The sequence below is a fragment of the Loxodonta africana genome, chromosome 1 (genome assembly GCF_030014295.1).
Source record: "Loxodonta africana isolate mLoxAfr1 chromosome 1, mLoxAfr1.hap2, whole genome shotgun sequence".
NCBI classification, from domain to species: domain Eukaryota; kingdom Metazoa; phylum Chordata; class Mammalia; order Proboscidea; family Elephantidae; genus Loxodonta; species Loxodonta africana.
In genome coordinates, this window is record NC_087342.1 from 8,565,777 (window position 1) to 8,591,143 (window position 25,367).

Here is a 25,367-nt window from a genome sequence, read left to right on the forward strand (position 1 = left end):
GAGGTTTAACAGAGTATGAGAGCAACAGAAAAGATTCAGAAGGTTCCAAACAGGAAGGATTGCCTTGGCAACACCAAAATGAGGATCATATCAATTTCTAACGAGAAGGAATTAGGAATTAATGCCAAAACCCGACTTTATATTGTTTTGTAATCAGAGCTATTATTCATCAGTTATTTGAAAAAGTCATTTACATCAGCAAGCAATAAAATAATGATGCATATGTATTGTATTGTTGGCAAAGAATATTGAACATATCACGGACTGCCAGAAGAATGAACAAATCTGTCTTGAAGAACTACAGTCAGAATGCTCCTTAGGAGGGAGGATGGTGAGACTACATCTCACGTACTTTGAACATGTTATCAGGAGGGACCAGTCCCTGGAAAAGGATCTGACGCTTCGTAAAGTAGAGGGTGAGTGAGAGAGAGGAAGGCCCTCCACGAGATGAATTGACACAGTGGCTACAATGATGGGCTCATACATTACAAGGATTTGGAGGATACTGAAGGACTGGGAAGTATTTTGTTCTGTTGTACATAGGGTCACTATGAGTCAGACCTAACAACATGTATCAAGTATATTTTATTTTTATTTAAAACATATAAATACACATTCATAAATTAATCTTTTGGCATAGGGCCAGAACTTTTATTGAGGTTTTGCTTATTGGAGGAGCCCTGGTGGCCCACTGGTTAAAAATGTTCAGCTGCTAACCAAAACTTTGATGGTTTGAAACCACCAGCCCAGCCACTCCATGGGAGAAAGATGTGGCAGCCTGCTTCCTTAAAGATTTACAGCCTTGGAAACCCTATAGGTTAGTTCTATTTGGTCCTATAGGGTCACTATGAGTTGAATCAACTCAACGGCCAGTCAACTGTTTGGCCTTCTGGGTCAGTTTTTCCATAAACCACAGCCATAGGCATTATTTATTGGTTTCTTTTCCTTTTTTAAAACATTTGTGTCTTAAGAGTGAAACTTAATTAAAGGGACTTATAAATCAACATGAACACAAAATCCTTCTAGACTTTTAACTTTTTTTCTATCTTTTGCCTCACCTACCCTTATCTCTTTTTTTCACCCTTATCTCTACAGTATTTTAGTGACTTTCCTTTATCAAGTATTACCTAAACATTCAACTTACCTTTTATAGAATCAACAACAGTGCCTTTAATTTCACATGTATACTTCATTGATTTACGTATTATTTAGTTAAATTACAAAAATAAGGTAGAAGTAAAACAGGAATAAACCAATTAGGAAGAAACACTCCTATTTAGTTATCTAGTGCTGTTATAACAGAAATACCACAAGTGGATGGCTTCAACAACAGCAACTTATTCTCTCACAGTCAAGTAGGCTAGAATCCAAATTTAGGGCATCAGCTCCAGGGAAAGGCTTTCTCTCTCTGTCATCTCTGGAGGAAAGTCCTTATCATCAATCTTTCACTAGACTAGGAGCTTCTTAGCACAGGGACCCCGGTCCAAAGGATGCAGTCTTCTCCTGGCACTACTTTCCTGGTGGTATGAGATCTCCATGTCTCTCTGCTCGCCTCTTTATTTTATATCTCAAAAGAGATTGGCTTAAGACACAGTCTAATCTTGTAAATCTCATCAACATAACTGTCCCTAATCCACCTAATTAACATCACGTTAATAGAATTCACAACACATAGGAAAATCATATCACATGACAAAATGGCAGACAATTACACAATACTGGGAATTATGGCATAGCCAAATTGATACACATATTTTTGGGAGACACAGTTCAATCCACGACAACACTTAACCCTCGACTGACGTACAAGTTGACTGGTGGGCAGGTGTATTTGGGCATATTAGAGAGGACTTACTAGCTGTAAAAATGAAGTCTGTTGTGGACATAATTCAGTATATTTGATCAAAGGAATGAAGGATTTCAGTTAATTTGGAGCTGGCTGAGTGGAAATTGGCATCTACTACATTTGGAATATTGTTTTCTTAGGCTAACTTCATAGTAAAGTGTTTAAATCTTCTCCCACTTTTTAATGACCTTTCAGCCCTTTTCATGCAACAGATATTTTCCTTGGTCACACTACTACCAAAGGGTCACAATATGAACAACAATATGTGGTTTCTCTGGTTCACCCTCATCAACTAGATTGTTGGATGGTAACCCCCAATGAATTCCTCTTGACTCTGAAAATTTCCAGAAAGTTACTGTGTTCCATTGACCTTAGGTGCCATGTAGAATCCTTCTCTATTGCTCCCAGTGGTAGCTGGGAGGGTCTGGGATCACTGGAGGGTGCAGTGTGGTAATCCTCAGTCACTAAAAAAAAAGTCTTCATAAAACAGGAAACATCTCCTGTTCCTGGCACTAACAATACTAATGGGACTTTCTACTTTCTGGATTATGTCTTTGATTTCAGAGCCTTAAACAGGCAATCTGAGGGAAAAGGGCAAAGAAAAGGCCCTTTATCCCAGAGTCATACTTACTTTGAAGCTAAGAGAGCTTGAGTTTTAGGTCCCCTTTCTTGCACTACCCCTTTCAAGGCCATATTTTTGTGTTATTTTCTTAAAGAAGCTCCCACTTCCCAATTGTATAAGCTTCATACCCTGCTTCAACCAACTTCATTTATTCTCCCTTACATAACCAAAAAAAAACAAACCAAACCCAGTGCCGTCGAGTCAACGCCCACTCATAGCGACCCTATAGGACAGAGTAAAACTGCCCGATAGAGTTTCCAAGGAGCGCCTGGTGGATTTGAACTTCTGACCTCTTGGTTAGCAGCTGTAGCACTTAACCACTACACCACCAGGGTTTCCCTCCCTTACTTATAAGGCACAAAATAGCCCTACCTTGGCATATCAGCATCTTATAGAGATTATAACAACATATATAATTTTTAATTTTAATATCATCCAGCACAAGACTCAGACGAGAATGGTGGGATGGAGGGCAATCTGAGCAACCCTTCACTGCTTCTCAAAATGTCCCTTCCTCTTCCCCATTTCTGAAAACTGATGGCCTTGTACTAAGTTTTCCAGCTTTGGCTTTCTTCCCTTACCTTATGGTGCGCTTCTTGCCATGAAACTACTTGGTCTCTAAAGCATATAGAGCCTTGTGACAGTCTTTCCTTCCCTCCGTCATACATAAACATAAGTAAGCATGACCTATTTTCACAGACTTAGCTTGGAGTCGGGAAACTCACTCTTCTCAACCAACCCTTTTGTATTCTTGATAAATTCATGAGTTAAAGAACTCCTCAAAGCATTGTTATATATAAATATCAAGAATCCAACCAGAAATTGCAGGCAAGTTTTTGGTGCTTGGAACAAGCAAAACTCATGAGTAGCCAACCCTCTCCCAGGAACTGCCTTAACCAGGTGCACTCCTATTTAGGAAAGGTACAGACTACAATTAAAAACAAGTAACAGATGAAATCTACATATAAATCAATTGTGGTTTCAGTCTGAACTTCATTAACTTGTTTGTTAGGTGCCATAGAGTAGGTTCCCACTCATAGTGACCCCATGCACGACAGAACGAAACACTGCCCGGTCCTGCACCATTCTCAAAATTGTTGCTATGTTTGAACCTGCTGTTGCAGCCACTGTGTCAACCTTGTTGAAGAGCTTTCTCTTTTTTGCTGACCCTCTACTTTACCAAGATGATGTCCTTCTCCAGGGACTGGTCTCTCCTGATAACATGTCCAAAGTAAGTAAGATGAAGTCTCATTATCCTTTCTTCTAAGGAGCATTCTGGCTGCACTTCTTCCAACACAGATTTGTTCGTTCTTTTGTCAGAGCATTCACTAGCTTAGTAGCAACCAAACCAGAAAAGCCAAAGAAATACCTATAAACAATCAAGACATTCTTCCGTTAAAGTAAGCCCTTACCATCTGTAAAGTGAAGAAAGAAAATCATTTTTCTGACTCATATTTAGCAATATTAAGACAATAATTCAAAAAACAGAGATCTGGTCAGAACAAAGGTATCAAAAAAAAAAAAAAAAAAGAAAAGAAAAGTTGCCATCAAGTCAATTCCAACTCATAGTAATCCTATAGGACAGAGTAGAACTGCTCCATAGGGTTTCCAAAGAGCAGCTGATGGATTCAAATTGCCGACCTTTTTGGTTAGCAGCCAAACTCTTAACCACTGTGCCACCAGGGTGCACCAAGGTACACCAAAGAAAAACAAGAGGGCCCATGACATGCTGAGCAGCAACATACCTCTGGTAAGGAGCAAGGCATTTCCATTGGAGAAGCAGCTCCCAGCTCTGACTAACCTTATTGGATTTTGAATATTATGATCACTGAAGTTGCTCCCAAATCAGCTAAATGTACACACAAAAAATGAGAAACAATCAGGAAGGGTTAGGATCAATAATGTTCAGACCTGTAGGCAACATTTTCAGCCACACAGAAATGATAGTTATTTTTTAATTGCTTGGGAACTTTGCCAGTGGCCAAAGATAAACTAATAATGTCAAGTAGCACAGCACTGAGATCCGTAAACATCAACTGTGAAGCTTGATGGAAATGTTTCCAAGGAGGTGGTGGCAGGATTCACGGGTATCTTATGATGGAAACGAGAGGATAGCTGGTTCACTAGCAACCCTATATTGTAGTCATTCTTACCAAAAAAAAATAATAATCCATTACTGTTGAGTCAATTCCAACTCATAGCGACCCCATGTGACAGAATAGAACTGCCCCACAGGATTTCCTAGGCTGTAATATTTATGGGAGCAGATAGCCAGGTCTTTTCTCCTGCAGAGTGGCTGGTGGGTCCTAACAACCAACCTTTGGTTAGCAACCAAGTACTTAACCACTGCTTCACCTGGGCTCCTTGCAGTGGTTCTGACTGGGGACAATTTTCCTACCAGTGGTCATTTGTTAATGTCTGGAGACATTTTGGTTGTCACTACTTGGGGAGGGATGCTAATGATGTCTAATAGGTAGTGGCTAGGGATACTGTTAAACATCCTACAATGTAACCCCCCAACAAAGGATTATCTGGCCTCAAATGTCAATAGTGCCAGGGTTGACATGTCCCGCTGTTAAGGATTGAATTGTATCCCCAAAAAGTATGCGTTGTAAATCCCAAAAATCCATCATTAAAGAGATAAAACATGGACACTTTAAAATATTTTATAGCTACAAAGGAACTAAATGGATGCTACCCTTTGCTGTCCAGTCAATTCTGACTTATAGCAACTCTATAGGACAGAGTAGAACTGCCCTACAGGGTTTCCAAGTAGCGGCTGGTGGATTCGAATGGCCGGCCTTTTGGTTAGCAGCCCAATTCTTAACCACTGCACCACCAGGGCTCCAAATAAATGATTGAGAGATATTTTATCTTTCTAGGCTCCCATTAGTTGGTATTGTTCTTTATCTTAAAGGTTCACCCTTTATGCTTTCTGTTTTCCCCACTTCCGTCACTCAACCCCTTCTCTCTCCCCCCTCCCACTAACCTATAAGACCACATATGATCTAACTGAGATATTATTCAGAATGTTTTGCAGGGAGGAAACCTCAATAGATATTTGAGGATATTCTGAGGTAGTTGTGGCCATTGTAGTCATAGATCGGAGATAGCCTGTGTGAAGTGAAAATTATTGATCAAGTTTTCAGCAGTTACAATCACCTGAAACATAGTTTGATATATTTAAGAATCTAAAATATCAGTGTTACAAGATTTACCTATAAATTTACATTTTCTTCTCCTTTTACCTGTTTTTTAATTTTTTTTTTTCTTTTTGTAATCGTAAAATATATCTTGTTTGCAAACTATTTCCAGTTCCAGTTGCCACGGAGTCCGCTCTGACTCATGGCAAGCCCGCGTGTGTCGGAGTAGAAATGTGCTCCACAGAGTTTCAGGGACCGAGTTTTCGGAAGCAGATCACCAGGGCTTTCTTCCAAGCCATCTCTGGGCGAACTTGAACCTCCAACTTCTCAATTAGCAGCCAAGTGCATTAACTGTTTGCATCACTCAGCAAACATATAAACTATAGGCCTATATAATCTATGTTGGCCAGGCCATGCCTGTCTTCACAGTAAGCCAAAGTAAATAATAAATAAGGTCATAAGTACAAGGATCCCATTTCTAAGTTGCTATTGTGATGTTAACTCTGCTCAAAATCTTTCTCAATGATTTCTGATCACCTCCTAGAGTGTCCTTGGGATGCTTAGGGTTCAGTCTCACCAACACCCTGGAGCCATGCTGAGCCAAGAGCATGTAGCAAACCACTTCTGCCCCTGATGTAGCAGGGTCCACCAAGACTCAGGCTTCCCTGTGGCCATGTTGAGCTAGAAAGGACAGTATGCCTGGTCCTCTTATCTGTGGTATTTTCTACTACATCACACTTGTTTTTCTCAAAATATATTCACTTATTACCTGGGCCCCATCTCACACAAACTCAAAGCCTCTAAGGACATGGTCCAGGACTCTGAGTTCCTCAGGTTTCCCACACCTCAAAAGTTTTAATGAAATTGCTTACCACCTTTATACGTAGGTCTTCAGATTCAGACACTAAAATGATGATGATGGTGATGATGATATAATGATAATAACAATAACAAAAAAAATACCCTGAAAAAGTAGGTATGTTGCTTGAAGTTACATAGCTAGTAGCTGGCAATACAAGGATTAGAATGACTTTTGATTCAAAAGGCTACCCCAGAAGGACAACCTGAGTAAAAAGATACTACTTAGTTCCACTCACAATCACTCCTATGACAGCAGTGTTGTAACTGGACGAGACACCTATGTCTGTATTAACTCATCTCTGTGCATAAGTCTGCATCTTGGCCCCAAAGAGGTCCCATCAGCCCTAAAGCATGCCCCAATATTTCTGGATCCCAGCAGTGTCATAGCATAGGTTCAAGATGGGAATTCTCCTACCTTGCTATACTGTCAATCGGTCCACACCCATTATCATCACACAGCTTCCCAACACACACAGGGAATAGATCCGGTCATCTTGTCCATTCAGCCTGCAATACAAAATACACTTCTTATGAGGCAGTTCGTGCCTCTTAGCATTGTGTCCAAGTGCCTCGTTACATAAGCAAATGAGTGAAATGCAGTCATTCAGAGAATGCACTTGGAAATCTGACTGCCTGGGTTCAGATTCCATTTCTCCCACAGTCTCGTGATAGGATCTAGAGTCTGTGACTACTCTGTTCCCCAGTGCCTTCATCTTTAAATTCAGAATAATAATGGCACCTACCTTGTAGAGTTGTGATGAGGATTCAATTTTTTATTACATATAACAAATTATTAACTTTTTAAGCTATAAATTTTGCCAGAAAAAAATAGTGGTTTCTATATTTTTAACCCCCATGTGTCTGTCAGTTTGTCGTACTGTGGAAGCTTGCATGTTGCTGTGATGCTGGAAGCTATACCACAGGTATTTGAATACAAGCAGGGTTACCCATGGTGGACAGATTTTAGATGAGCTTCCACACTAAGACAGAATAGGAAGAAGGACCTAACAGTCTACTTCAAAAAAAAATTAGGCAGTCAAAACATTGTGAATAGCAGCGAAGCATTGTGTGATGTAGTGCTGGAAGATGAGCCCCCAGGTCAGAAGGCACTCAAAAGACAACTGGGGAAGAGATACCTCCTCAAAGTACAGTTGACCTTAATGACATGGGTGGAGTCAAGCTTTCAGGGCCTTCATTTGCTCTTGTGGCACAACTCAAAATGAGGAGAAACAGCTGCAAATATCCATCAATAATTGGAACCTGCAATATATGAAGTATGAATCTAGGAAAATTAGAAATCATCAAACATGAAATGAAATGCATAAACATTGATATCCTAGGCTTTAGTGAGCTTAAATGGACAGGTATTGGCCATTTTGAATTTGACAATCATATGGTCTACTATGCTGGGAATGAAAGTTCGAAGAGGGATGGCATTGCATTCATCTTCAAAGAGAACATTTCAAGATCTATCTTTAAGTAAAACAGTATCAATGATAAGTTAATATCCATATACCTACAAGAAAGACCAGTTAATATGACCATTACTCAAATATATGCACCAACCACTAAGGCCAAAGATGCAGAAACTGAAGGTTTTTACCAGCTTCTGCAGTCTGAAATTGATCGAACATGTAATCAGGATGCATTGATAATTACTGCAGATTGGAATGCAAAAATTGGAAACAAAGAAGAAGGATAGGTAGTTGAAAAACATGGCCTTGGTTTTAGAAATGATGTCAGAGCTCACATGATAGAATTTTACAAGACGAACGACTTCTTCATTACGAATACATTTTTTCATCAACATAAACGCTGATTATACACATGGACCTTGTCAGATGGAATACACAGGAATCAAATCTATTACATCTGTGGAAAGAGACAATGGAAAAGCTCATTATCATAACCCAGAACAAGGCCAGGGGCTGACTACAGAACAGACCATCAATTGCTCGTATGCATGTTCAAATTCAAACTGAAGAAAATTAGAACAAGTCCACGAGGGCCAAAGTACAACCTTGAGTACATCCCACCTGAATTTAAAGACCATCTCAAGAATAGATTTGATGTGCTGAACACTAATGACAGAAGACCAGGCAAGTTGTGGAATAACATCAAGGACATCATACATGAAGAAAGCAAGAGGTCATTAAAAAGACAGGAAAGGAAGAAAAGACCAAAATGGATGTCAGAAGAGACTCTGAAACTTGTTCTTCAATGTCGAGCAGCTAAAGCAAATGGAAGAAATGACGAAGTAAAAGAACTGAACAGAAGATTTCAAAGGGTGGCTCAAGAAGACAAAGTATTATAATAACATGTGCAAAGAGCTGGAGATAGAAAACCAGAAGGGAGGAATACACTCAGCATTTCTCAAGCTGAAAGAACTGAACAGAAAATTCAAGCCTCAAGTTGCAATAGTGAAGGATTCTGTGCAGAAAATATTAAATGCTGCAGGAAGCATCAAAAGAAGACAGAAGGAATACACAAAGTCATTATACCAAAAAGAATGGGTCGAAGTTCAACCATTTCAAGAGGTGGCATATGATCAGGAACTGATGGTACTGAAGGAAGATGTCCAAGCTGCTCTGAAGGCATTGGTGAAAAACAAGGCTCCAGGAATTGATGGAATATCAGTTGAGATGTTTCAACAAATGGATGCAGCGCTGAAAGTGCTCACTCTTCTATACCAAGAAATTTGAAAGACAGCTACCTGACCAACAAGCTGGAAGAGATCCATATTTACGCCTATTCTCAAGAAATGTGATCCAGCCAAATTTGGAAATTATAGAACAATATCATTAATATCACACATAAGTGAAATTTTGTTGAAGATCATTCAAAATCGACTGCAGCAGTATGACAGGGAACTGCCAGAAATTCAGGCTGAATTCAGAAGAGGATGTGGAACCAGAGATACCATTCTTGTTGTCAGATGGATCCTGGCTGAAAGCAGAGAACAACAGAAGGACATTTACCTGTGTTTTGCTGACTATGCAAAGGCATACAACTGTATGGATCATAACAAATTATGGATAACATTGCAAAGAATGGGAATTCCAGAACACTAAATTGTGCTCATGAGAAACCTGTACATAAATGAAGAGGCAGTTGTTTGGACAGAACAAGGGGATACTGCGTGGCTTAAAGTCAGGAAAGGTGTGTGTCAGTGTTGTATCTTTTTACCATACCTACTCAATCTGTATGCTGAGCAAATAACCTGAGAAGCTGGACTACATGAAGAACAGGGCATCAGGATTGGAGGAAGATTCATTAACAAGCTGTGTCATGCAAAACACATAACCTTGCCTGCTGAAAGTGAAGAGGACTTGAAACACTGATGAAGATCAAAGACCACAGCCTTCAGTATGGATTACACCTCAACAGAAAGAAAACAGAACTCCTTACTGGACCAAGAAGCGGCATTATGATAAATTGAGAAAAGATTGAAGTTGACAAGGATTTCATTTTACTAGGATTCACAATCAACACCCATGGGGGCAGCAGTCAAGAAATCAAAAGAGAGAGGCAGGGCCAAGACGGCAGGGTAGTCAGATGCTTCCAGTGATCCCTTTTACAACAAAGACCTGAAAAAACTAGTGAAACAATTACATTTATGTAAGCTAGGAGGCCTGAACATCAAAGCCAAAGTTAGAAAACAGACTGAGCTGCAGGAGGCGGGAGGGATGGTTCAGAAGTGGAGTGGAGTTACTGGAACGGAATTGCTGGGAACCCTCAGGCACCATTCCCTGGAGTGACTGCAGTGGGGCTGGAGGTAGCTTTCCGGACATGGTTTCCTCGTGGAGAAACAGCCAGCAGCACAGCCTACTCACACCTCCGGAACTAGAGAAGAATGGTGCTCTCTACAAAAGCTAAATATTTGTGTTTATTTTATTGTGTCCCCAGTCCCAAGCTGGCTTCAATGGCTGTTGATTTCTCTAGGCATAAGATAGGTTCTGCTGCATGCTCTGAGCCATTCTCTTGGCCTTGGAGAAGGAATAAATTCAAAATTGGGGGAAAAGATAATCTGCCAGCTCCACTATGCTGGGGAGCTCAGGACAGAAGTGGCTCCTGTCCAGGTATAAATGGTCCATGGACTTGGAATACCTTTCCCCTCTGCTTGGGCCTGTGTGGGCCTATTTCAGGAGAATAGGCCCTTATTGGCAGACTGCAACTGTTTCAGCTGTGTGGTGGAGAGGTGGGTGTTTAATGTTTGACACTACTTTGCCCATTAAACAGGGTCCTCCTTTTTTTTTTTTTCACCTACACACACCGGGGACCTGAGGACTGGTGGCTCCACTGAGGTCACCCAGAGACCCACAACAGAGGTTCAAGGACAACTGGTTACTTCCCAGCCCTCACAACCAAAAGCATTGGGTGTCTGTGGTCCATCTGCAGAACCCAACCACTTGTGCGCTCTAGGCAACAGGGACACACTTTCCTCACAGATACTTGGGAGATGGTTGTCAGCCCCCTGCCTTGTTCAGAGTGTGACCCCCTACAGCAATCAGATACCTGTGCCTACACCAATCACCCCAGCCCATCTAAGACTAATACAGAGCCTGTATCACACACTTGATGACCAACTAACTATACGTGAGCCAAATCCGTACAAGAAAAATGAATGAACTCCTAGGCTCATGTACCTGATAACAGCTCTAGCCATCTGGTAACAAGACGTTAGAGTTTCAAAGGTGAAAGTAATCAAGCTAGCTTGCTCAGGCAGCCTATTTGTGCATGTCAAAAGGAAACAAAGCAATAAGCTAGCATGCAGTAAGCAAACATAAAATAAACTAATACAGTAATTTATAGATGGCTGTGAGAAAACAGTCGATACTAAATCACATAAAGAAGCAGATCATGGTCACTTCAACAAGGTCTCAAAACAAATAATCAAGGAAACTTCTGGATGAAGGTGCCTTCCTGGAATTAGCAGATGCAGAATACAAAAGATTAATATACAGAACTCTTCTGGACACAGAACAAGATCAGGAAGGAAATCAGGCAAAACGCAGAACAAGCCAAGGAGCACACACATAAAGCAGTTGAAGAAATTAAAAAGGTTATTCAAGAACATAATGAAAAGTTTAATAAGCTGCAAGAATCCATAGAGAGACAGCAGTCAAAAATTCAGAAGATTAACAATAAAATTACAGGATTAGACAACTCAACAGAAAGTCAAAGGGGGAGAATTGAGGAATTGGAAGACAGAATTAGTGAGATAGAAGATAAAACACTTGGCACCAATATATTCAAAGAAAAATCAGATAAAAGAATTAAAAAAATGAAGAAACCCTGAGAATCATGTGGGACTCTATCAAGAGAAATAACCTATGAGTGATAGAAGTACCAGAATGGGGAGGGAAAGCAGAAAATACAAAGAGAATTGTTGAAGATTGGTTGGCAGAAAACTTCCCTGATATCCTGAAAGATGAGAACATATCTATCCAAGATGCTCATCGAACTCCACGTAAGGTAGATTTTAAAAGAAAGTCACCAAGGCATATTATAATGAAATATGCTAAAACCAAAGATAAAGAGAGAATTTTAAGAGTGGCTAGGAATAAAAGAAAAGTCACCTACAAAGGAGAGTTAATAAGAATAAGCTCAGACTACTCGGCAGAAACCATGCAGGCAGGAAGACAATGTGATGACTTATATAAAGCACTGAAGGAAAAAAAAGCCAGCCAAGAATTGTATATCCAGCAAAACTGTCTCTCGAACATGAAGGTGAAATTAGGACATTTCCAGATACACAGAAGTTTAGGGAATTCATAAAAACCAAACCAAAACTACAAGAAATACTAAAGGGAGTTCTCTAGTTTGACAATCAATAATATCAGATATCAACCCAAGACTAGGACACAGGACAGAGCAACCAGATGTCAATTCAGAAAGGGAAATCACAAAAATAAATCAAGACAAAAAACGCTCAAAACAGGGAAACGGTGGTATCATTATGTAAAAGAAGACAACATTAAAACAATAAAGAGTGACTAAGAAATGTAGTCACAGATCTTTCATATGGAGAGGAAGTCAAGACGATATAAAGAAATAAAAGTTAGGTTTAAACTTTGAAAAATAGGAGTAGATATTAAGGCAACCACAAAGAAGACTAACAATCATACTCATCAAAATAAAATAAAATACAAGAAAAGAATAAACTCAGCAGAAACAAAATCAACAACAACCAATAAACGACTTAGCACAAAAAATTAAGTGGGAAAAAGAAACTGTCAACAACACACAAAAAAAGACATCAAAATTACAGCACTAAACTCATACCTATCCATAATTATGCTGAATGTAAATGGACTAAATGCACCAATAAAGAGACAGAGAGTGGCAGAATGGATTAAAAAACACAATCTGTCTACACGCTGTCTACAAGAGATACACCTTAGACTTAGTGACACAAAAAAACTAAAACTCCAAGGATGGAAAAAATATATCAAGCAAACAACAATTAAAAAAGAGCAGGAGTGGCAATATTAATTTCTGACAAAATAGACTTTAAATTTAAATTCTACCACAAAGGGCAAGGAAGAACACTGTATAAGGATTAAAGGGACAGTATATCAGGAGGATATAACCATATTAAATATTTGTGCACCCAATGACAGGCCTGCAAGATACACAAAACAAACTCTACAGCACTGAAAAGTGAGACATCTCCACAATAATAGTAGGAGACTTCAACACACCACTTTTGGTGAAGGACAGAACATCCAGAAAGAAGCTCAATAAAGACACAGAAGATCTAAATGCCACAATCAACCAACTTGACCTCAGAGACTTATCAGAACACTCCACTCAACAGCAGCCAAGTATACTTTCTTTTCTAGCACACATGGAACATTCTCTAGAATAGACACAAATTAGGTCATAAAGCAAGCCTTAGCAGAATCCAAAACATCATAATATTACAAAGCATCTTCTCTGACCATAAGGCCATAAAAGTAGAAATCAATAACAGAAAAAGCAGGGAAAAGAAATCAAACACTTGGAAACTGAGCAATACCCTGCTCCAAAATGACTGGGTTACAGAATATATGAAGGATGAAATAAAGCAATTCATAGAATCCAATGAGAATGAAATCATTTCCTATCAGAACCTTTGGGACATGGCTAAAGCAGTGCTCAGGGGTCAATTCATATCAATAAATGCATACATGTAAAAAGAAGAGAGGGCCAAAATCAAAGAATTATCCCTACAACTTGAACAAATAGAGAGCAACAAAAAGAAATGCTAATTCACCAGAAGAAGGCAAATAATAAAAATTAGGGCAGAATACACTGATATAGAGAATAGAAAAACAATTGAAAGAGTTAACAAGACCAAAAACTGGTTCTTTGAAAAAATTAACAAAATTGATAAACCATTGGCCAAACTGAAAAAAAGAAAAACAGGAGAGAAAGCAAATAACCCGAATAAGAAATGAGATGGGCAATATCAAAACAGGCCCAATTGAAATTAAAAGAATCCTATCGGACTACTATGAAAAGTTGTACTCTAATAAATTTGAAAACCTAGAAGAAATGGATGAATTTCTAGAAACACACTACCTACCTAAACTAATACAAACAGAGGTAGAACAACTAAATAAAACCATAACAAAATAAGACATTGAAAACATAATTTAAAAACTGCCCTCAAAAAAAGCCCTGGCCCAGATGGCTTCACAGGAGAGTTCTACCAAACTTTCAGAGAACAGTTAACACCATTACTACTAAAGGTATTTCAGAGCATAGAAAACGATGGTGTACTCCAAATCTCATTCTATGAAGCCACCATATCCCTGATACCAAAACCAGGTAAAGACACCACAAAAAAAGAAAATTACAGACCTATATCCCTCATGAACTTAGATGGAAAAATCCTCAACAAAATTTTAGCCAATAGAATTCAAAAACATATCAAAAATATAATTCACCATGACCAAGTGGGATTCATACCAGGTATGCAGGGATGGTTCAAGATTAGAAAAGCAAATTATGCAATTCATCATATAAATAAAACAAAAGACAAGAACCACATGATTTCATCAATTGATGCAGAAAAGTCCTTTGACAACGTTCAACACCAATTCATGATAAAAACTCTCAGCAAAATAGGAATAGAAGGGAAATTCCTCAATATAATAAAGGGCATTTATACAAAGCCAACAGCCAACATCATCCTAAACAGAGAGAGTTTGAAAACATTCTGCTTGAGATCGGAACTAGACAAGGATGCCCTTTATCACCACTCCTATTCAACATTGTGCTGGATGTCCTAAAAAAAACGAAACCAAACCCAGTGCCGTCGAGTCAATTCTGACTCATAGCAACCCTATAGGACAGAGTAGAACTGCCCCCACAGAGTTTCCTAGGAGTCCCTGGATGATTCAAACGGCCAACTCCTTGGCTAGCAGCTGTAGCACTTAACCACTACGCCACCATTGTTTCCCTGGATGTCCTAACCAGGGCAATTAGGCTAGGTAAAGAAATAAAGGGCATCCAGATTGGTAAGGAAGAAGTAAAAGTATCTCTATTTGCAGATGACATGATCTTATATACAGAAAACCCTAAAGAATCCTCAAAAAAAAAACTGCTGAAACTAATAGAAGAGTTTGGCAGAGTATTGAGATACAAGATAAACATACAAATATCAGTTGGATTCCTCTACACCAACAAAAAGAACATCAAAGAGGAAATCACCAAATCAATACCATTCACAGTAGCCCCCAAGAAGATCAAGTACTTAGGAATAAATCTTACCAGAGACGTAAAAGACCTATACAAAGAAAACTACAAGACACTACTGTAAGAAACCAAAAGAGACCTACGTAAGTTGAAAAACATACCATTGGTCATGGATAGGAAGACTTAACATTGTAAAAATACCTATTCTACCAAAAGCCATCTATACATACAATGCACTTCCGATCCAAATTCCAATGACATTTTTTTATGAGCTGGAGAAACAAATCACCAGCTTCATAGGGAGGGGAAAGAGACCCTGGATAAGTAAAGCATTACTGAAAAAGAAGAACAAAGTGGGAGGCCTCATACTACCTGATTTTAGAATCTATTATAATGCCACAGTAGTTAAAACAGCCTGGTACTTGTACAACAACAGATACATAAACCTATGGAACAGAATTGAGCATCCAGACATAAATCCATCCACATATGAGCAGCTGATATTTGACAAAGGCCCAAAGTCACTTAAAGGGGGAAGAGACAGTCTCATTAACAAATGGTGCTGGCATAACTGGATATCCATCTGCAAAAAAATGAAACAAGACCCATACGTCACACCATGCACAGAAACTAACTCAAAATGGATCAAAGACCTAAATATAAAATCTAAAATGAAAAAGATCGTGGAAGAAAAAATAGGGGCAACACTAGGAGCCCTAATACATGGCATAAATAGTATACAAAACATTACTAACAATGCGCAAACACCAGAAGAGAACCTAGATAACCGGGAGCTCCTAGAAATCAAACAGCTATGTTAATCCAAAGACTTCACCAAAAGAGTCAAAAGATTACCTACAGGCTGGGAACATGTTTTTAGCTATGACGTTTCTGATCAGTGGCTGATCTCTAAAATCTACGTTATACTGCAAAAACTCAACAACAAAACGACAAATGACCCAATTAAAAAATGGGCAAAGAATATGAACAGACACTTCACTAAAGAAGACTTTCAGGTAGCTAACAGATACATGAGGAAATGCTCACGGCCATTAGCCATTAGAGAAATGCAAATCAAAACTACAATGAGATTCCATCTCACTCCAACAAGACTGGCATTAGTCAAAAAAACACAAAATAATAAATGTTGGAGAGGCTGTGGAGAGACTGGAACACTTATACACTGCTTGTGGGAATGTAAAATGGTACAACCATCTTGGAAATCAATTTGGCACTTCCTTAAAAAGCTAAAAATAGAACTACCATACAATCCTGCAATCCCACTCCTCGAAATATATCCTAGAGAAATAAATAAGAGCCTTTACACGAACAGATATATGCACACCCATGTTCATTGGAGCACTGTTAACGATAGCAAAAATGGAAGCAACCAAGGTGTCCATCAATGGATTAATAGATAAATAAATTATGGTATATTTACACAATGGAATACTACACATTGATAGAGAACAATGATGAATCTGTGAAACATTTCATAACATGGAGGAAACTGGAAGGCATTATACTGAGGGAAATTAGTGAGTTGCAAAACAACAAATGCTGTATGAGACCACTATTATAAGAACTCAAGAAATAGTTTAAACAGGGAAGAAAATATTCTTTGATGGTCACGAGGGTGGGGAGGTAGATAGTAGACAGAACTACTTTAAGTGAAGGGAAAGACAACACACAATACAGGACAGGTCAGCACAAGTGCACTAAACCAAAAGCAAAGAAGTTTCCTGAATAAACTGAACGCTTCAAAGGCCAGGATAGCAGGGGCGGGGGTTTGGGGACCATGGTTTCAGGAGACATCTACGTCAATTGGCATAATAAAATTTATTAAGAAAACATTCTGCCTCCCACTTTGGAGAGTGGTGTCTGGGGTCTTAAACGCTAGCAAGCGGCCATCTAAGATGCATCAATCGGTCTTAACCCACCTGGAGCAAAGAAGAATGAAGAACACTAAAGACACAAGGTAATTATGAGCCCAAGAGACAGAAAGGGCCACATGAACCAGAGACTACATCAGCCTGAGACTAGAAGAACTAGATGGTGCTCCATTACAACTGATGACTGCCTGACAGGGAACACAGCAGAGAACCCCTGATGGAGCAGGAGAGCAGTGGGATGCAGACCTCAAATTCTCCTAAAAAGACCAGACTTAATGGTCTGACTGAGACTAGAAGGGCCCCAGAGGTCACGGTCCCCAGACCTTCTGTTAGCCCAAGACAGGAACCATTCCCAAAGCCAAATCTTCAGACAGGGATAGAAAATGATACTGGTGAAGAGTGAGCTTCTTGAATCAGGTAGACACATGGCCTATGTTGGCATCTCCTATCTGGAGGGCAGATGAGAAGGCAGAGGGGGACAGAAGCTGGCTGAATGTACAGGAAAATAGAGGGTGGAGAGGAGTGTGCTGTCTCATTATGGGGAGAGCAACTAGGAGCATATAGCAAGGCATACGTGTATAAATTTTTGTATGAGAGACTGACTTGATTTGTAAACTTGGACTTAAACTGCAATAAAAATTAAAAAAAGAAAAGAAATCAAAAGATGCATTGCATTGGGGGAAGGTGTTGCAAAAGACCACTTTAAAGTGTTGAAAAGCAAATATGTCACCTTGAAGACTAAGATGCACCTGACCTAAGCTATAGTAGTTTCAATCGCATCATATGCATGGAAAGCTGGACAATGAATAAGGGAGACTGAAGAAGAATTGACGTCTTTGAATTGTGGTGTTCGCGAGGAACATTGAATATACCATGGACTGCCAAAAGAACGAACAAATCTGTCTTGCAAGAAGTTCAACCAGAATGCTCCTTAGAAGCAAGGATGGTGAGACTGGTCTTACATACTTTGGACATGTTGTCAGGAAGGACCAGTTCCTGGAGAAGCCCATCATGCTTGGTAAAGTACAGGGTCAGTGAAAAAGAGGAAGATCCTCAATGAGATGGACTGACACAGTGGCTGCAACAATGGGCTCAAGCGTAACAATGATTGTGAGGGTGGGTCAGGACTGGACAGTGTTTCATTCTGAGGTATACAGGGTGGCTATGAGTCAGAATCAACTCGATGGCACCTAACAACAACAACAGATTTTTAACTGTAACCCACAGAAAGAAATATAGTACACAAACATCTGTGCATATGGATATAACGGAAATAAAAGATTCACAGAGCAACAGCTACCCATTAATATGTGCAATGCATTTTAATATGCTCTCTTCCAGACAATTTTATTTTTGGAAATGGTGGATAAAACTCATCACATTATTTCACAGGCTACTCTAAGGCCCAAACACACAGTTTTGAAGTAGTATATTAGGCTGTAAACTTCATAAAGAAAGTCATATACACCTGTTTTTGTTCGAGATTGTACCACTAACATCCTGGAATAAGTTGTGGTACATACTAGCTGCTCATTTGTATTTATGGGATACATGGATCCTCTTTTGCTAGCAATTATCATAGATATAAGAAGAATTTGTCCTTCTTCGATCTTGATGTGTGAAGCTGTGAAAGATGGAATCCTTTCTATTCATTGTTCTATGAAATTGTAGGCAAAGTCTTAGAAAATCATTAAAACATAAAGCTTTTTAGAGAATTGGGCCCCAAATTTAATATGGCAACCAAAATAGTGCTTGTACCATTAATTTGTGATTTTCTTAGAGGAATGAGAAATTGTTGTTAGGATTTATGTTGTTATCCTTAATTCAACCTTTTTTCTCTAGATAAATCATCATATTTGGTATTGTAGACATTCCTTGTTATCTATAATTGGCCACTTCTCAAGATGACTAAGATGATGAGAATGACTATTCTTGCACATTTTTGACTTATTTTAAAATTTACCAATCAGTTCACTGTAGTTCAGTTCAGTTTTTTGGCTTTACTGAGAGCTATTTTTTTTTTTTTATATATATCTAGCAGATAACCTTGGAAAGATATGACTAATCAGAGAAATACTAGTTACGCTTTACTGCCACTTGTGGAATTTACAGCCCTCACACCTCCAGTTCCAAACAATACACACTATGAAACATACCTCAGGAGAGTCTCCACGAGAAGAAATGTAAGAGTTAGTAGAGTTTATGAATACTGCGATGTCAAATTAACTGAGCTAATTACATTTCATATTCTGTAGCGACACCTGTGTTTAAAGTAGTGACACCAGAGAGGTGGAGGCAACACTGTTTTATAGAAAACAAAACAAAAATAAATGTAAACTAAACCATTGCTATTGAAATCAGGCAGATCATGGTGCCCAACTATCACCAAGGACTGCTGTGAAAAGGATCACGACAGAGTCCTGGACAGAGCAGTAGAAAAATGCAGGACAGAATTCAAATTCATGAAAAAAGACCAGGCACTGACAAAGACTGGAGGAATCCCCAAAACTGTGACCCCCCAAAACTCTGCTAACCCAGAACTAAAACCATTCCCAAAACCCACTTTTCAAGCCAAAATTAGACAGACTTACAAAACAAAAAATAACACACGTGAGGCCCATGCTTCTTAGTCCAACCGCAGGTATGAGACCAAATGGGCAGCTCCTGTCCAAAAGCAGAATGAGAAGACAGAAAGGGACAGAAACTGTACAAATGGACACAGGGAACTCAGGGTAGGAAAGGGGAGCACGCTGCCCCATTGTGGGGATTGCAACGAATATTACAAAATTTTTGAATAAGAAATTAAAAAAGAAGAGAAGAAGGCAGGGAAACTGGAGTATTGGAAAGGGAACAACAGTTAAAGAGAATGTTGACACGTGATAAATGTAACTAATGTCACTGAACAATTTGTGAGGAAATTGTCAAATGGAAACCCAGCTTGCTGTATAAACTTTCACAAAAATTCAATAAAATTTTATTAAAAAAAGAATGAAATCAGACAGATTAAAGTTTAAATCCTGCCCCCTGCTTTCCAGTAACATTCCTTATGTTTCGTTTTCTCATCTGCAAGATAGGGTTAATAGTATCTTTAAACTGCAGGGTAGTTGTGAGGCCTCAATGAGTTAATACATATAAAGGAACTATCGTTGTTGGGTGCCCTTGAGTCAATATTCATCTTACATTGATCCCATATGACAGGGTGAACTGTCACATAAGGCTTACTTGACTGTAATCTTTACTGGAGCAGATCGCCAGGTCTTTCTCCTGCAGACCCGGTGGGTTCCAACTGCCAACCTCTCAGTTAGCAGCCAAGCACTTAACTGTTGTGCCAGTACAGTTCCTTAAGGAACTACTGTGGGGCCCAGGTAATAAGTGAACGTATTTTGAGGAAAATAGCAATCATTAACTGTAAAAGTTAGTTTCTTCTTCCCTCTCCTGGTGGGGATGCTTGGCCTGTGGTCTTATGACTTGGCCTAAAGATGAGTTCACTCTTAAGGAACTTGTGGTGAGTCTGAACCTCATTTCTAGAAATTGTAATACAGTTTTTTACATTCTAGTCAATAAATACGTTATTAAACACCTCCTGTATACAAGGTGGAAACCCTGGTGGCATAGTGATAAATGCCACCACTGCCAACCATAGGGTCAGCAGTTCGAATCCAGCAGGCACTCCTTGGAAACTCTATGGTGCAGTTCTACTCTGTCCTATAGGGTCACCATGAGTCAGAATCGACTCAACGGAAGCGGGGTTGGTTTCACGTTTTGATATACATGGTATTGTGGCTAGTTGTTAGAGAAAATGGGGGAAATGAATAAAAACCCTTCCTGCCCTGAAGAAGCTTCACATTTATTGGTAAATCAGTATAAAAATAATTAATTAACCCAACAAATACCGGTAATATAGCTATAAGTGAGAAGCAATTAAATCTAACCTGAAGGGCTGTTCCCCAAATTCTAGACAGAAGGCTGAAGAATAAGCATGTTTTTTCTAGGTGGAGATAGTAGCAAGGGATTCCCAGTTTAAAGTAATAGCATGAGCGAAAATTTGTAAGCAAGATAAATGATGATAATCCAGGCAAGAAAAGATGAGTGCCTAGGTAAGGACAAAGGCAGCGAGAATGGGAAGTGGAGTTAGAAATGGAAGGGTTTTAGAGTTTAAACCAAATAATTCCCAGATAGGACATAAAGCAGAGAAAGGCAACATACCTTGCAGTGATGTCTCTGAGGTGCTTCAGGTTGTTACATAAATCTGTTTTACTTACTAAAGCCATTTCTTCCCAAATAACTTCCATCATTTTCTAACTAGTTGGTTTGATTGTCTAAATCGTTCTCATAGAGTAGCTGCCCCCCAAGTTTTAAGAATGGGTTATGATTACTGCCTCCCATTTCATTTTCTTCTTTGCTTTAAAAAAATTTTTTCTTCATGTAGTTCAAATCATATTGACCTTTTTGTCCCGATATGGTATTATAAATTTATTTTTATGTACCTACCCACTTGTTCTATATCTTCGAATATTACTGCTTACCAGAGTTCTCAGGAGAATTATGAACGTGATTCAATTTCTTCCCAGATGTACTAGTTTACACTCTCCCAGTTTAATCTCTTTTTGATTTGAGTCCATATCTGTAACCTTTTCAAGCTCCAGATAAGTAGTTTCTAAGTCATTATCCATGTTTACAACATTGCCTAATATAGCATCGTTTCAGGATATATTAATTTGCTACTTATTCCTGCCGATATTAATTGAAGAGCTGAAAAAAAAGAAGTGGAAGCAATATCTTGTCCCAGCATCCACAATACCTTCTGTCCCCTTTGTAATTTAATTGTTTGATCTACTGTTTAATGGATAACTTTTATTCTTTATGACTTTTTGTTATCCAATCTCCTTTGAACTACTTTCCAAGAAAAATTAAATACAATATGGCTTATATACCAAAAAGAAACCAAACCCACTGCTGTCCAGTCAATTTCGACTCATAGTGAACCTATAGGACAGAGTAGAACTGCCCCATAGAGTTTCCAAGGAACATCTGGTGGATTCGAACTGCTGACCTCTTGGTTAGCAGCTGTAGCAATTAACCACTACGCCACATTTACTAAAAATCAGGTTTCTATTTTTTTCTCATAATTTATTTGAAAGTTCTATTAGAACTGCCCCCTGAAAATGTATGTTACAATCCTAACCCCCAGTCCTGTGGGTGTAACCCTGTTTGGAAACAGGGGTTTCTTTGTTATGCTAATGAGGCCACACCAGTGTAGGGTGTATTCTAAACCTAATCACCTCTGAGTCATAGAATGAGATTAGACCCACATCGGAGCACATACTTGGGAAAACAGATGCCATGCTCGTATTGCCAAGAGCCAGAAGCACCTAGGGCTGCCAAAGAGGGAGGAGTTGACATGACTGAGACCCTGATTTGGGTTTTTAACCTCAGAGTTGCGAGAAAATAAATTTATCTCCTTTAAAGCCACCCACTTGTGGTATTTCTGTTACAGCAGCACTAGGAAACTAAGACAGTCTGAAATCTTCGTCTTGGAATGCTCTCTACTGACCCATGTAGATGTTTCAAACAGACATGCTGAGGGAGCATCTCTAGAAGAAAACCAGCTTGCTGACTGGGTGCCTCTCAGACCTGCTTGAATTTGGTGACTATAACATGGCCCCAAAGAGCCCTGCTGGTACAGTGGTTAAGTGCTCCTGCTGCTAACTGAGAGGTTAGTGGTACAAACCCACCTGCTGCTATGCGGGAGAAGGATGTGACAGTCTGCTTCAGTAAAGATCTGGAAACCTCTGTGGCAGTTCTACTCTGTCCTGTGGGGTTGCTATGAGTTAAAATCAACTGGACAGCACTCGACAGCAACAGCCTAGCCCTATGTCCAAACTTCTTATTTCATTTAACTTTGCTGCCCTTCGGTCATCTGCATACTTTTTTCTCCCTGACTTACGATAAATTCTAATGAAAATATATTTTAGTATCAGAGATTTTATAATTGTGTTAAATGAGGGGCTCAGATATACAAATAAGAAATGAGGGGAATATGAGAAATGAAAATAATCTGAAAAAATAATTCACCGAAGAGGAATTACAGCTGATTGACAGGCTAAAGCAATTGGCAGTTTCAAACATGGGCAGGAATATCTTTTACCTATGAAAGAAGAATATTTTTCAGTGGCAGTAACTGCTAGTATTCTCGGGCCCTGCTTTTGACAACAGAAATGAGGACAACTGTTTTGTAAGCAGCTTGGCAGTCTGCATCAAAAATTATGAAAAATGTCACGCTTTTCGTCAGCAATCCCACTTCTAAGACTGTATCCTAAGAATGTAATATGGGAGAAAATATGTAAGGAACATATTAATTATGAATTTTTTATATTAGTAAAAATGCTGAAACTACCAGAATTGTCTGACAATAGGGAATGTTTATGTAAATTATAAAGTACCCACTGAAAGAAATAGCATAACGTTTTCAAAATTGATGCCAATGAAGACTATAAGGGTGGAAAAATGCTAATTTAAATATATTTTAAGAACACAAAAGGACAAAAATATAAAAATATAAATTGGCTTATAAGTTGAAATTTTGGAACAAATAACAAAAAACATTAAGTAATTCCCATAAACCTAACAAGTTTGTTTGCTCTTACCCATGCTTCTCTGTAGTTTCTTCTCAACCTAACAACCAGGTATGGGGATAATGCTTTTTATTTACTGTTTCTTTTCTCTGTTTTCCAGTTTTTGATAATCATGTTTTGTTTTGTTTTTCTTAATTTTGTTACAAACATACATAACAAAACATTTGCCAATTTAACAATTTTTACGTGTTTAATTCAGGGCCATTGATTACATTCATCATATGTTCAACCATTATCACTATCTTTTTCTAATTATTCTACTACCGTTAGCATAAACTTTGTGCCTCCCAAACAGTCACTCCTTTCACCCTCTCACCCACCCTTGGTAACCACTAATAAGCTTTGGTTTCTATATATTTGCTTATTTCATATAAGTGAGATCATACAGTATTTCTTCTTTGCTGATTGACTTATTTCACTTAGCATAAAGTTTTCAAGGTTCATTCAAGCTGTAGCATGTATCAGGACTTCATTTCTTTTTATTGTTATTATGTTGTTAGGTGCTGTTCAGACGGTACAATAGAAGGAAACACTGAGCCATCTTCACAATTGTTGCTATGTTTGCGCCCAGTGGTGCAGCCACTGTGTCAATCCATCTCCTTGAGGGTCTTCCTCTTTCTCAATGAACTTCTACTTTACCAAGCATGGTATCCTTCTCCAGAGACTGGTCCCTCCAGATAACTTATCCAAAGTACTTGAGACAGAGTACTTCTCGCATCTAAGGAGCATTCTGGCTGTACTTTGTCCAAGACAGATTCGTTCATTTCTTAAGGCATTCTGTGGTATATTCAATACTCTTCTCCAACAGCATAATTCAAATGCATAAATTCTTCGTCAGTCTTCCTTATACATTGTCCAGCTTTTGCATCCATATGAGGCAATTGAAAATACCATGGCTTGGGTCAGGAGCACCTTAGTACTCAAGGTGACATCTTTGCTTTTTAACACTTTAAATAGGTCTTCTGCAACAGATTTGCCCAATGCGATATGTCCTTTGATTTCTTGACAGCTTTTTTATGGATCTACGTAAAATAAAATCTTTAAAAACGTCAATCTTTTCTCCGTTTATCATAATGCTGCTTATTGGGCCAGTTGTGAGGATTTTTGTTTTAAGTTGAGGCGTAATCCGTACTGAAAGCTTTAGTCTTTGATCTTCATCAGTAAATGCTTCAAGTCCTCTTCACTTTTAGCAAACAAAGTTGTATCATCTGCATATCACAGGTTGTTAATGAGTCTTCCTCCAATCCTGATACTGCGTTCTTCTTCACGTAGGCCAGCTTCATGTGATATATGCTTAGCATACAGATTGAATAAGTGTGGTGAAAGGATACAACCCTGACGTACACCTTTCCTGGCTTTAAAACACTTATTGGTCCCTTTGTTCTGTTCTGGAATTCTATAAAGTGTTCTGGAATTCCCATTCTTCACAATGTTGTCCGTAATTTGCTATGATCCACACAGTCAAATGTCTTTGTATAGTCAAGAAAACACAGGTAAACATCTTTCTGGTAGTCTCTGTTTTCAGCCAAGCTCCATCTGGCATCAGCAATGATTTCCCTCTTCCATGTCCTCTTCTGAATCCAGCTTGAATTCCTGAAAGTTCTCTACTGATGTACTGTTACAACAGTGTTTGAATGATCTTCAGGAAAATTTTACTTGCATGTGATATTAATGATATTGTTC